The sequence below is a fragment of the Pleurodeles waltl genome, chromosome 4_1, assembly GCF_031143425.1.
Source record: "Pleurodeles waltl isolate 20211129_DDA chromosome 4_1, aPleWal1.hap1.20221129, whole genome shotgun sequence".
Lineage (NCBI taxonomy): Eukaryota > Metazoa > Chordata > Amphibia > Caudata > Salamandridae > Pleurodeles > Pleurodeles waltl.
The window spans coordinates 302,433,099-302,446,041 of record NC_090442.1 but is presented as its reverse complement, the minus strand read 5'-3'; the positions used below and the strand labels follow the sequence as shown (position 1 = coordinate 302,446,041).

The 12,943-nt window shown below is 42.2% G+C and overlaps 1 protein-coding gene across 2 annotated transcripts in view; it reads left to right on the top strand.

Annotated features, from left to right (window-relative positions):
- Positions 1-1,773: 1,773 nt before the first annotated feature.
- The window catches only part of TSPAN9 (tetraspanin 9), a 796,698-nt gene continuing 785,528 nt past the window's right edge, over positions 1,774-12,943 (top strand). For both annotated transcript variants that reach the window (XM_069228388.1, XM_069228389.1), the window contains exon 1: positions 1,774-2,233. The gene's annotated coding sequence lies outside the window, so the exon portion shown is untranslated. The remainder of the gene's footprint in view (positions 2,234-12,943) is intronic.

Here is a 12,943-nt window from a genome sequence, read left to right as displayed (position 1 = left end):
GCATCCCTACGTCCTGTGTGTGTTCAGGGCTGACGTTAACACTGGTGGTGCCCTGTGTGACAATCTTTTCTGGCACCCGCCTTCATGACCTCCTTCTCGGATTCCCACGCTACCACTCATCTCTCCATAGCCCCTCTCTCACATACATTTCATTTGTTTTAAAGCACAAGTAAAGGCTGGCTTTAATAATCCACTCAGTTATCCACAAAAATTACAGATTTGTTCTTTGCATCAGGCATATTAACCCTCTGTGCCACTTTATAGTGAGTCAAAACTGCCACTGGACAAAACTTCAATCTTTCTCTCTGTCAGGAACATTAATCACAACAGTTATCTTGACATTTATTGGCTGATAGCTGAAGTAGCTGGAACCCAGCTCCAGGTGATTTTAAATTGTAAGTGTATTGCTAAACAGAGCGCTTCCCCCAGACCCCCCCCCTCCACCCCCGGAGGTTAGCGCCCACCCCGCTCCCCTCCAGGTCAGCGCCCAGTGCATCCGCACCAGTCGCACCCCCCTAAAGCCAGTCCTGTGTGTGTCAGCAACTCTATGGTTGTTTTTAGGAATACAGACTGTCGATGTGCGTTCCTCTTTCTTGTCCATGCATGCGCTCTCTGTATATATATGGACGGTTGTGTTTTGTATAGGTGCATTCATATTTTTGGGCCTGAGTCACTGGTGTCTGAATGTCGTTGATCTGTGCGCCCCTGTGGGTTCCTGCAAGTCTGTGTGCATGTGTTTTGAAAAGAGTGCATGCATGTCTATTTGTCTGTGGGTACAACTGTCTGCATATATGGTCGATGAAAACTGATGATTCTGTATCTGGTCTATGTGCTTGTATACCTGTATGTGCGCATTCAGTGCTTACATGTCTTCCGCCCTTTGTGAGTATGTGCTTTTATGTATTTTGGTCTTTACGCAGTAGTGCCTGCCTGTATATGTGTTCACCTGTGAACATAACAGCCGTTGTCTGCTGAACTCCGTGCGTAGGGGTTTGTGTCTGTTCGCCTGTCTGTTGGTAGGTATGTTGGTATACGGGAGGTCTTGTAGCACTAAGTGGATATTCATTAACGTCTAAACATGTCGCCTTTCACTGTATGAATGCAATATACAAGTCAATGCTGTTTGCTTTGTATGTGCCCAATGCTGCCCCTGGTAAAGCAGAGCGGTGACCCCCAATGGGATGGCTGTGACCCTCCAATGGGATGGCTGTTTCCGTGACCAAACTTTGCAAGGCTTTAACGACTAGGACGGCACATCTGGTATTTGGTTGGGCAGTGAAACCAACAAGAACCCACACACGTACCACATCTGGATACTTTCAGCTCTGTCCAGGGGCAGAGGTATTAAGTGGAATGAATAACCTTTCATCTGTGTTGTCTTGTGTCTCAGCTGAGGGAAAATGGACAACGAGCGAAATAGACACAAATATTCACTCGCCACAGTGTACCTGCTTTGTGCTCAGCAAAATAATACAGATGTCACAGCGCTTACCTGTATGTATAACACACGTTATGAGGTGATTGAAACGACAACACTTTTGTGGTGAAGCGAGCATTGTGTTACCTGCGGGCACTCAAAGTTGCATTGTCAACCATACATGTTTTTTTAATTTAAAATACAAAGATACCTTGGGTGGGTGGACCCTCCTAACCCGGTGTTTATATTTCGCCCCGATGCAAAGCTGTCTGAGAATGCGCGAGGGCACAGCGCGCGCTATATATAAAAGAGATAAATACGCAGCGTGTCAAAAGATGAAGAGATATCAGTTGGTGGGCTGCGAGTGTGGCGAACCCTTGTTTGGCTGGGAATCGTAGGAATGCGCGCCCCCCGGACGGGAGCGGCGGTGGGGGGCTCGGGTCGGTCGCAGAGCTCTCTCACTGCAGCTTGCACACAGCCTGCCTGTTGCGCCCTCCCTGCCCGTCCTCCTCCCATCCCCCATTTCCTCTCCCAGCAGCTTGAGCTGCACCAACTAATTGCCATTCAAGCAGGAAGAGCTGGGAGCATTCCTCCCCCTTCGCTCGTTTTTCGTCATTTTCGGTGGACAAATAGTTTCAGAGCAAACCTTGAGTCATTAAAAAAAAAACACGACAGGATACCTTGTTGGTTTGCCAGGGACTTTATCTTTCTTTAGGAACCGTGCCTCAAGGGAACTTGGGAGTATTGCACCTCTACGGTTTCATTTTCTCCAGCTCGCCGCTGCTTCCTTGTTTCTTTGCTCTGGGATCCTCTGTGGTGAGTTGAAAGTTGTATTACGTGTTATTTTGCTGTGCGCGAGCTGTTAAATGGTAGCACGCGCTTCATGGGCGTTTTTTACAGCTTCGTCTGTAAAGGGATGTTTTCGCAGCTACGTTTAAGCACAAAAGAGGTCTGCACAGTATAATGTATTGAAACGTCGTGCAGTGTTTATAGCTTGAGGCACTTTGTAACTTATGTTTGCTTTGTTACTGTAACCGGCTCTGGCTTTTAGCCCCAGCAGCAGTGCTACAGCCGAGCAGCAGGGGGCGCATGTTGGGGGTCTGTTTTACCCATAGGATGGAGATTGGTGGTGTGTCTCATGGTCTGTACTTTCGGACTTCAGGGAGCAGATCGTGAAGGGTACTCAAAGGTAATGTCTCTGGCTCTTTGCTGATTGGAGATGAACTGTCACACGATGCAAAAGTGAAAAACACTGAAGAGAGTATATCCAACGCCCGTGTATGTGTGTACACTGCAAGCGTGAAGGACGATGCACTGTGTCGACTTAGATGGCACTTTCTCGGTATTGGCCCGAAGACTTGTAAAACTGGTGTTACTTTTACCAAAATAAACGGTGTTTATTTTTCTGAGCTCAGAAAGATGAAAGGGCATGGCTGGAAGCTGCGAGATTTGAGCTGGTGAACTGCGAATATCACTCAAAACACACACAGAGATGCCACATTTACTACCCGCTAGAAGTCATTCAGTTCTGTGTAGGTGCAATAATTAGTGTTTGTGGGGCCATGTTTAGAGGCAGAGTCCTGCGAGGTTATTCTTTTTTATTATTAAAGGTCGATACAAAGTTGCTTTTTGGAATAATATTTGTATTGATTACTCTTTCCTTACTTCAGCGGATGTCCGTTAGGAGACTAAACATGTTAAGGAAAGCATTCCACCAATCCCCTCCTAAATGTCATCCATCAGCCTTATCTAGTGTCATTGCAGTGCACGCAGTCCTGGTGCCCCTGCAGAGAAACAATGCTCAAACAAGTTCTTTATGGTCGTGTCTTCTTTGTATTGCTTCCCAAACAAATACATTGGGGGACGCCAGGAGTTGATTCTTGTTTTATTGAGATTTACATATGATGTCGGTTAAGGACTACAAGGAGCTCAGAAACAATAATTGATTAAGCTTTACTTTTATTTATTTAGTGCACTACTATCCTATTCGTGGGGTTTGGCAGTAAAGACACAATACAATCCATTAATAAAAATATTTATTTTAGTAATATTGATTGAACATCCTCGAGCAGTGGTTCCCAACCTTTTGACTTCTGTGGACCCCCACTTTATCATTACTGGAGCCTGGGGACCTCCAGTGAGTCTTTATTGGAATCCAGGGACCGCTTACTGAGTCATTACTGAAAGCTGGGGAACTCATCTGATAATATTTAATTTTCTAAGCAGTCACGGACCCCCTGGGAAGGCTTCGCAGACCCTCAAGGTGTCCCTGGACCACAGGTTGGGAACCACTGCCCTAGAGCCACTGAATGATGGCGTCCACGTCAAATTAGCTTTCCCAGCAGGAGGTCACTTCATTTTTGTTCAATTAGAAATTCTGAATTTACATCGTGTCCTCTCGGAGTTCTGCAAGGCCCTTGACACTTCCAGATGGAACATTCAAAGCTAGCATACGGAATGTCAGCATGGCATGCAGGAGGGTTAACGGGGTTTGTATGGTCAGGCATTTTATACATTTTAAAAGGACGGTGCTTCATTTAGTGTTCACGTTATCTCCTGCCACTAGCATTTGTATGGCCTTGAAGTGTTCTTGGAATTTTCTGCATTCTTTCTTTACGGTTGTGGTATTTTATTGACTGATGTGGTGGGGGTCTGGTGTTGTGTTTAATCAGTAACAACTAATATGTTTTATTTGGTGATTGTTGATTATTCATGTTGTTTCAGTTGGATGACTATAATGTGTTTGAGCCTCAAGGGATCTCAAACTTCCTCTGATTTTCCATAAGGGTGTTGTTTATGTGAACCTTCCAAACAGATTTATAATATGTGAGCATTATCTTTTATTGGATTACGTATATTTTGGTTAGTCCCAAAGTGGTCCTCATTTCAGAGAAGGAAAGGGACCTTGCATATTTGGATAACTGTTATGAATTGTAGACTGCTACCTATGATACAAACATCTGTCATAATTCATACATGAGAGAATCACAAAAAAGGAATTATGATTTCAGTAAACCAAGCTGGAAGGTGGCAGCGTGGGTTGGTTGCTCACACCACGGGAAGCACACTTCCAAAGAAGCAGTGCTGTGCAATAGGAGAGCTTACCAAGGACCTAACGTAAGGGAGGTTATGCATTAGGTGGGTCTAAATAGACTATATAATATGATTTGCGTGTGGAAAACAAGATAAATGGTGGCTTTGAGTATCACAATCCCCTATGGGAGTTAAAGTACTGTATATTTTTTTAACAACATATCCTTAGGAAACTTTATCACCGGTGTTGGCCAGTTCTGGTAACTGAATAAAAATGGCTACCGCAATGCTACATAGTTTAAGCCTCAAGTTATAGGAGAAGAAGCTCAATAAGTTAAACAAGTGAGCACTGGATAAACTTGTTAAATTGCTAGCTTCTACCTAAACTGCACTCCATTAATATGGTTCGTCCTGCATGTCACTGTTTGATTCTTGTTTTTGGCTTGCTTCCTTCTTTTAATATGAGCATAGCAAATGGATACTACTTTAATTGTCAGACTAATTCTCAAGTTGTAACAGCTGCAAAAACAATTAGGTTTTTACTCTTTGGTTAGAAATATGCCAGCCTTCCTTTTCCTGAACAGAGGGCCGAGCTTCGCTTCAAATGGTTTACATTACAGCATCTGGGCCTAGGCAATGCCAAGGCAGACCAGCCCCTTCCAGCTCACCAGTCCTACCTAAGGTAGGGTAGGGACCTTAAGCAACACCGTGCCTGAAGCAAGGTGGATCGAGTGCATCTCCAAACTATATGATTGTCTGTAAGCGGTGGAACGCAACATGTGCTTAAACCGTGATCCAAATCACTTAACATTCAAAGTACAACAGATTGAAGGACACCTTAGTCACTGCAGAACTAATGGGGCCCCCGGCCCAAATGTCCCCCCAACTGGGGTCCTAAAACACGATCTGGAATTTTGGTCCCACCAATTTAGTAATCTTTTCATCTCTTGCATCACAGAAAATAAAATCCCTGACTCCTGGATAGGGGCAAATCCAATTTACAAGAAAGGACCGTATGGGAACCCCGACAGCTATCGCTTGATCGCCCTCCTCGACACAGATGCAAAAATATCTGCGGAGTGCCTACTAGTTGAAATAAAATACTGGGCTACCAAACAGAACCTACCAAACAGAACCTAATCCCACTGAACCGAACAGATTCCGTCCCTCAGCAAGCACCACTGGCAACCTGGTGGCACTAGCATTGCTGGCGATTAAAATATACAAAAAAGAAAATGGCCTTGAACACCTGCTTTTTGGACCTTTTCCAAAGCCTTCGACTATGAGGAACAGCACAGACTTTGGAAAAAAATGCTCAAAGTAAAGTTTTCCGACTTCTCTTCAACCTGCCACATAGCTCCTCACCAGCACAAATCAGACTGGAATTCGGGCTACAAGACCAAGCCCTGGTATAGAATGGAGCTATCCTCAAATATGCCTCTATATTAAGACAAGCGCCCCCAAACACACTAAAAGCACTTATCAGGGAGGAATCAGGCCTGAATTCGCCTGGGGACTCAAATTCATGGTCCAACAATTTACCAATCAAGCAACTTCAGGCAGAAGAGCTGTGGCAAAAGTCCTTACCACATAACTCATTTAAGAAGCTAATAAATGAGCAAATCAAACTGCTATCGTGGAGCAAGGACAAAGACAAGTTCAGGTCACGGTCCCACTCATGGATGACTATAAACACGTACAAGACACCAACAGCACAGGCATACCTGGGAAAAACCCTAAACAAATTCCTAAAAATAAAGATGCTGGACTCCGGGTTGGGTCTTTTCCCCTCACTGGACATGGTCCCAAAATGGTGCAATCCCTCACAAAATGGGAAATGCAGGCTACATGCATATCATCAGGAAGACTTTCTACATCTTGATTGCACACATTACACACCAAATCAAGATAATGCTTGCATAGTAATGCATCACTGCTCTGTTATTGCTCCCACGCTCAGAAATGAATCTTCCCACGCATACCATCAACAAAAAATACAGATTTGCTGTCACTTCCTAGATTAAGATCACAAGGTGTCTAGAAATCACGGCCAGGAGAAGCAGTAGTGTGTCAGAAGCCGAACATATTTGGCAACCTCGAGTCATTTAAAACATACAAATGTGTACAGTTAATAATTTATTTTTGTTTATTCAGACATGTGCTCCTAAATATTTTAACCAGGAAAGACGATAAATCTTTTTTGGACAACATTAAAAAGTGAAATCTGTTTCTTGCTCTGTATGTCACTTTCTTAAAGGTGACATGTTGAGGTAATTCTTTCATTCATTTACTAACATCTGTCTGGCCATGACCTTTCCAATTTCAACGAATTAACTTTCTGCCCGTCATAATTAATTACCTTTTGAGTCCTAGTTTTTCCAGGGCGTTCCTGGTTTGTGTCCTGGAGCCAAAATTGACAATTATAATTTTCTTCCCCACTTGCATAGATTCTTTGAAAGTTTCCTGGTGTCTTTTTCTTCCAAAACAAACGTTATTGGATGAATACTTAGGTCTCAAATTACTCACTCCTTTACACCATTTCCAATATTCAGCAGACATTTCAGTTTACTAGCTTTTGTGGTGTCCAGTATAATGTCAGCCATATTTTATAATAATGTGCCAACCTACTTGGAATAACAACTGTGGACTCTTGGAATGAGGGTAAGGACCTGCCCCACTCTCGCTCTGTGATGTTCATTTCCAGTTCTTCACTCCAATCCGGCCTGCATTTTGTTAATATTTCATACCGTTTTGACCAATTTCATAGTTTAGAGTTGAAATTGAGTAAACTATGTTTTCCCCTAAAATCCTCTGCCCAGAAATAATTTTTAATTCCGAAGCATGGCTGCGGTCTAGTGCTTTTGCATTATTCCTCCCCTGAGTAGAGGTGTAAACATATTGTGCCTCCTAACATGAGGGCAACTGAGGCACATGCCATAAGCTCTGACATCATCCAACCTACATTTGTTAGGGTGATAAATTAAGCAGGCAGTTCTCCATTCTACTAATTTTACCCCACTCAGTCTCTGCTATGGCTCCTGCTGCTTTCTCTTGACGCTACTTTCGGTGACTATAAACACAAATGCCTTGTGTCCCTAGAAGGTAAATCCTCATGGTAATGGACTGATGTATAATTACATTGGAGACTTTGTAAATCATTACAAGTGTCTGCATGGCAGGCAGTGTATTTTCTATTCATTTGTGATTTAGAGACTATTGGGCTTTGTGCAAACAGCACATACTTAAATACTCAATTTCCATATTGTGGGAAAACATCATGCAGTTAAATCATTGGGCTCATGAGAAAAACAAATCTAAACACACCAAAACCTATGTGCATTTCCAAAGTTTCATGTACTTCAAGGAATAAAAAGGTAGACTCACTAATGTCTATTAATGCAAATGACTGATAGTTGTCCCAAGAAGTAGAGGCAGTGTTTAGTTTGAGCCGGTGGTTGCAGGTGTGGCCCACTGACACTCATTTTGCAGACCAGCACTTTTTTTTCCTTATCAGTCTTTGAACCAGAGAAAAACACAAAACGGGGAAAGGAGGAGGAAGATAAAGATGGAAAAAATGTAATGAATGGAAAAGAGAGTAGGAATGAAAAAGAACCATCAAGACTGAGATAAAAAAAAATAGTGAGTGTCCGGTGGTGTTTTAAAGAGGCATGAAGTAGAATCAAGAATACACAGCCTTCGATAGCGCCAGCTTCATAGAAATACTTTGGCACACAGCACTTATTTCTTTACAGATTAAGCACTGAGTGCAGGGGCAGGTGCAGAGCAGAGATTTTCTGGGTTTTAAAATCTAGTGCTGCAGAAATACATTCAACAGATATTAACAAGATACAGTACAAATCTGTAACCCTGAGGCGTCACTCAAACAATCTATAGATAAGGGGAAAAGATTGCTGAGGAGATTACTAATGGCAGAAGTCCTAGTGCTGCTAGCTAAAGGCATGAGAAGAGCAGTTTTCAGCTTATTCTTCAGGATGAATGCCATTTTGTTATTTAGGAGGAAAGCATTAACCCAGTGATGGATGATATGGGAAGGGTAGGAAGAGAAAGTGTCTCTGGGATGCAAACACCTCTGTTACAGCAGCGTCAGCCAGATCCCTCTGCTGCCTTGAGTCACAGTATTACTGACAGGTTATTCTTACTAATGCAATGATCTCTGTTCTCCGTATAATGCAGAGGCCTCTGTTCTGCCTGGAATCAAACACTTACACTTATTCTACTTGCTAAACCAGAACCTACATTACTTTTATATAATGGGCAGTTCCTCAGATCCTGTCTGAACCAAGTGATTCTGTGAGCTGGAACTAGAAACTCGAGTAGCATTTCCCCATTCACAACTTGGGTCATCACAACTGAACCCAAAGTAGATCCTCATACCCCAGATCGATTCAGTAAATTGAAGCTCACCATTCCTTTTCGGAAACCTCTAAACTAATTTTGGAACTGGACCTTCGCCTCATCTATGGCAAATGTCTCATCAGGACCAAGGACTGGTTCTTCGCCTACTCTTCTAATCATTCATAAAATCAGATTTCACTCTTCCTTTAGGAACAATTGTTTCACTATAATTGCAGACCAAAGACTCTCCAAGCCTGAAATGAAATCTCTACTACACCGTCACAGGATGGTCACTCATTCAATGGTGTACATTAGCCTGGATCAACAGCATGCTCTTTGACACCTGACACATGTTTATGAGTAATTCTCTTGGACAGGTTGAGTCCTGTGGGACCTATGTGTCACTCTTTACATTACAGACCCTCTCAGGCACATCATCCTCCATCCCACAGCACTTCATCTAATGCCAGTGAATGCTCGTGTTACCATGGAATACCCACAGCATAGTTCTCTTTGTTTTATTTTACCACCACAGAACAATAGGAACCAATGCAAAGCTCTTCAATACCCAACAGATGTGAAGCTGTGCCTGCCTAAGGCTGTTTGGAAGTCATGTAGTGGCTACTCATGTCAGCAGAGCCTCCCCAGGCGTACCTTCTGTTGACATATCCCATAGTCGTCAGCCTATTAAAATCAGACTGCTCGTCTTCAATATGAGTTGTCACTTCCTGTTATTTTAGTCCTCTTTGCTCTCTGCTACAAAAATGCATATGATCATTTAGGAGAGCAAGCCTATGAACCAATGTTGACAGACTTAGTCCAAACCATGCTTTTTAGGTCTGGTTTTAGCCAAGACCTTTTGATTGTACCAAATTTATATACCTAACCTACTTATAGGGACGTTTAGCCAGCCATCTTCCTTCTTTGTGTCATTTACAATTTCTTTCTAGCTGTAGAATCCAGAAAGGGCCCAGCACTCTTTCACTTAATGCCCTAGTGTAAGCAATATGGGTTACCAATGAGGTTTGGACCCCTTTTGAAGATGACCTCAGTATATGAAGTGACATCAAGATGTAGGCAAACCCATATAAAAGACAGTTAGATCATATCTTGCTTTTCACAGTTCAAATCTAGAGTAACACATCCATTCAGTTTGTTACATCCAATGGGGGTTTATTTTGAACATAAAAAGAATGAGGAGTCATTTGAGGTACAAGAGAGGTGAACAAACACCAAAGAAGAGCAAACGCCGACACGTGTTTTGCCCCCTAGTGTAAATTGTACCTGGGGCTTTCTCAAGGCTGTAGGAAATACAAAAGCATATTGAAACCAAATGTTCTTCTTATCAAAAAGCAAAACAAAAGACTGTGACAAATCACCCAGGTGCGAAAATTGGAAGAAAGAAATAGGAGAAGACCACTTTCCGAAGAGCTATCTCGTGAGAGGACCTTCTACAGAAATGATGGTGAAAAAAACTTATCTAATGACTGACGACATCATTGTTGGTGTAAACACAATTTAGTATAGAGATGGTATTGCTAGTAAGTAAAGTTGATGCTCTGACCAGTGAGTTTGGTGAACAAGACGAAACTCCCCAGAGAGAGTTGGTAAAGAATATAGTATATAAATCGCGAAATTCACAGCATTATCCTCTAAGGATAATAATATCAGCATTGTGTTTCAAAAACCGAAACAACACCCAAATCAAGTGACCAATCAGTGAAAATGACCCATGCAACAATCCTTCATAGTCACGTTATCACAAAACTGGTAAAGTACCTTTCCAAATATTCTTAAGAACAGTTCATATAAGATCTCATTATCCTTTGTTCAATCAGTTTACAAGTTCATCTGTATCAACAAGAAGTAAATTCAAAGAATAAATCATAATAAACATGGTCTCAAGGGGTACATTCACTAAGTAACTTATATGTGTATACTGATATGATATAAATCGTATACATTTTGGTATGACAGTGCAACAGAAATCCAAATATACAACACGAAAGTAATAAGGTAGGTGGTCCGCAAAGTATGTCATGGCTGGGGGCACGTAGGTAAAGTAAACAATAAGAAAGTCTGATCTCAATTGACAAATCATTATAATGAATCTAAGGATACTGCCATTAGATATTATTTAAGCAAAAAATAAAGCGATACTAGACCAGTGTTGATTGAAAAATATGGTCATTAAATATAATAATACAAAGAATTCCTGTTTGTAATTGGATAAAAGATAACATTTAGATGTGAATAAACTACAAAAGGATGACTAAAGAAAAGAAGAGTAGAGGAGCGCTTACCGAGCTCAAAGTATCCGGGATAAATCCTGCGTTGCCATACCATAACTTATTGAAACCAGCGTTCAGGTACACAACATTTTTATTTGAATAGTCCTACACTAATTTCCATTGGCTTGGGGCCATGAGGAAAGAAAGTGGCCTGATAGTAGCCATCTTGAAAGTAGGAGTTGGTTAAGCGATCCCGACTCCTACTTTGGTTTTTACTACCCATGTGTCAGTGAAACGGTACCTTGTAACAGGCAATACAGATAGTTCTATTAATGTTCCAATACCTGGCCCAGGAGGACCGGTACATGTATACTTCTCAGTAAAATGTTATACAGGTTCCCAAAAATAAATAGTTATGAAAGCAATTGGAGAAGAATGTATTTACTTGATTTCACAATTTCCTTCTACTCACTGCAGCAGCACTGGGCAGTGGGTCAGCCCACTTCAGCCAGTGTCTAACTTCAATGTGAGTGACGGCTCATTCACAAGAAGGACATCTGAACACAAAGAAAATAGTTCCCTTCAGTGCCATGGGCTACAATGAAAAAAGTGTAGATTTCGAGACCATTAAATCATTTTTGTTTTAGACATTTTTTTTTTTAAATGTGTGATCAGCACAACCCCCTACGATAAAATATTACACAACAAGCATTGACAGAGCCAAAGTAAAAGGCTGGTAGCCAATTTGAGACCTACTGGCTTTGCTTTGCCAAGGCCTGTTTCTGGATAAATGGGCACATATCAAACTGAGAAGCTGAAGTCGTTGAATTAACACGATATGGAGGACAGGAACAGTGCTTCAGGTGAAGGGAAATGCAAACGCATTACCTTTTCCTCAAACACTTTGAACCTTTTATTGGAGCAGCTTCAGTGAACATGATTCAGAGCAACGCTCAGACCCCACAGCTGACACCAAACACTTAAACCATACATCCTTCTATAACCTGTAGGAAGATGGGACAGATTGAGTGCTAAAAACCTACACAAGTGAAAGCAATATGCAATACAAAAAATAACAATAGCAATTGTCCATGACTTTTCTTTATTCTTTCTCTCACTGTCGGCCTTTTACTTTACTCTGCTCCATTTTGTCACTCCAGTGTAAAGCTTTGAACTTTCGAAAATGTGACAACAGCGTTCTCATCCTTCATACCTCTTAAGAGCTATTTTCTGATTTCCGCTTATATTCACTGGTTAGCACTTTACTCCATTTATCGGACCTCGTCTGAGGCAGTGCATGCACTGTTGCTCACTAGATTTTTTTTTTTTTTTACTTAAACTTAATGGGGGATTAGAGCCCGCCCATTATTAACAATTGTTTGGCTTCATCATCAGTCTCATTTCCTTGCTTCTCATGGGTCAATCCGTGCCAGCTTCTTTCGCTGTGTGTTTTTGTCCCTTCAATGGAGAATGGCCCATGTACTGATTAATTGCTTTAATAGAATACATTTTTTTTTTTTTAAGTACCTCTTCCCGCCGCCTCCTTCTGCCTCACTCCTCATCTTCCGGTGTCCCAGGATTCACTGGGACACCAGCACAGGCTCCCCAGCAATCCTGGCACTGCTTTCGTGCTAAAGCTAGCATGAAAGCAGCTTCAGGATAGGTCTGAGCGGCTTGGACTGCCAAGTTTCTCCAGCCCGGCTGTTCAGCACAGCCAGGCTGGAGAAACCTAAGTGCACATGTGTGATGGCCGGCCAAACACACATGCACACTTAGATGCAGTCTCTCCTCTTTATCCCGCAAACCCTCCCACGGCCCAGTGCCAGCCTTCCGCCAGCAGCTGAAAAATAAAACAGTAAAGAAATATGGTTTTATTTTTCAGCTCTTGACTTCGCCAAGGGGGTGA